The 1,814-nt window shown below is 39.2% G+C and overlaps 1 protein-coding gene across 1 annotated transcript in view; it reads right to left on the reverse strand.

The window, feature by feature from the left end:
* Window positions 1-1,814, reverse strand: part of ntm (neurotrimin) — a 331,275-nt gene that overhangs the window by 186,598 nt on the left and 142,863 nt on the right. The window lies entirely within an intron of this gene.

Below are 1,814 nucleotides of genomic sequence, written 5' to 3' on the forward strand. Positions count from 1 at the left end.
CCAATAACCTTTACAAGAGGCAGTAGAAGAACCACTCAAATTTCGTGAACACAAGCGACCCGAGAGCGCAATTCGCAATGCTGCCATCGCTATCGCGTCCCGTGTGTCGGGTTTCACCCTGGCTGCGATGACAGCCGTTAATCGCTGTAGTTTGTCGCTCCCCGTGTGTCAAGCCCTTTAATCTGATAAAATGTGTTTGAATGGAGAATGATAAGTGTAATAAGATAATTAGCATGCTAGCACATATCCCCATTTTGTTAACATGGCAGCACCTCATGTTACTCATGTTTGTTAATATTTACTATTGTTAAAAGCTAGTTAGGCTCTCAGACTTGAAATGAAAAGTAAATGAGCTTTTTAATTTAAATTAATGAGACTAAAAATCTAATAATATAATCAGTCCACCAGTAAGAACTGTTTGGATCCACTGAAAGAGTAGAAGTCTCCCTTCAGCTACTTCACCTTTGTTCAGACGGTCATTGCCCGACTGTTTCCACTATCTGTAACCATTGTGACTGTTTATCTGACAAACAGTGCTGGTTTCCACAATATGGAAATAAATTAGTCCAAGAAGTATTCACAAACTTGTACAAGAAGATTTGTATGCATGCAACAAGATGTACAAGCAAACAGCAAGATTCAGAAATGCATAAAAGTTTAGCAAATACACATTTTTAACCACAAAAATAGAAATACAGTATGTTACCCATACAAATTACCAAATGTATATGATTGGCTGATGCGGGCAGATCAGCTCACCTGTGCTTGTGACTTTGGAGACTTTCTTCACGCTCCAGATTCACAAAAGTAATGCATTCAAGGCTGGTGTTTTCAGACAGTGATATTTATGCTCAGTGAATATTATCAGTCCCACTCACACAATTCAATGAGGTGAACAAGAAAAAATAAACAAAATTGTGTCAAAAGAAAAGCCAACTATGTGGTTACAATGTTGGTACTGCACTGCTGAGAGATGCAGAAGAGCTCTGAAGTGAGAAACGGCCAGGTGTGCACACAAAACAGAACTAAGAACCAGGCTGACTGAGACAAAAGGCACCTTTTCAGCGGAAAGCCAGTGTTTGAGTGTATTTCAGCTTCTGTATCTAAAAATTTCAATGAATTAGTTGCCATTTCCTGCGTTCTGGTGTATTTTAATGTTGTCAAACAGATTTGACACAAGTAAACACTTGGTGAGTATTCTATAGGTCAAGTGGACGGATTTCTCAAACATTTTGGGTCTGGGGACCCCTTACAAGAGTGAAAAATCCCAGGGACCCCAGGGACCCCCCCCCCAACAATAAAACCCATTCTGTTTTAAAAATAATTTACTGTCATTTTAATCCCTGAATTCCCTGGGAATAGAAGAAAAGAGTCATTTGCAGCTGGGGCTGCTGTGTGAGGCCTCAGACTGGTAGAAGTAGCTGTGTGTATTTATTCATTTATTTCTTAAAACCAACAAAGACCATTAAAAACATCAAAGTAAATCAATTATTGAATAATAAAGGTGCAAAACAAAGAATAAAAAAATTGTATATTTGCCCCTGTTAAAAACCACTTCCTCCAAGCACTAACATCATGTGAGTTCTTTGTTATATATTTTGACCTGCAAACCTTTTTTTAACATCACTCTGACGGTTGGTCCAGCTGTTTACAGGTGATGTGCTGCACACTCAACGTTTCCTCGTGAGAACAGTTTTTAACTATGATATAAACATAAATTATGTGCACAACAGGTGGAAAGTATTGGTCTGAGCTGCAGGGTGGCCAACATTTAAAAAAACCTGAGTGGGATGGGACGGTGGGGTGTGGGGGGT

Source organism: Austrofundulus limnaeus, unplaced genomic scaffold (genome assembly GCF_001266775.1).
Source record: "Austrofundulus limnaeus strain Quisiro unplaced genomic scaffold, Austrofundulus_limnaeus-1.0 Scaffold33, whole genome shotgun sequence".
NCBI lineage: Eukaryota > Metazoa > Chordata > Actinopteri > Cyprinodontiformes > Rivulidae > Austrofundulus > Austrofundulus limnaeus.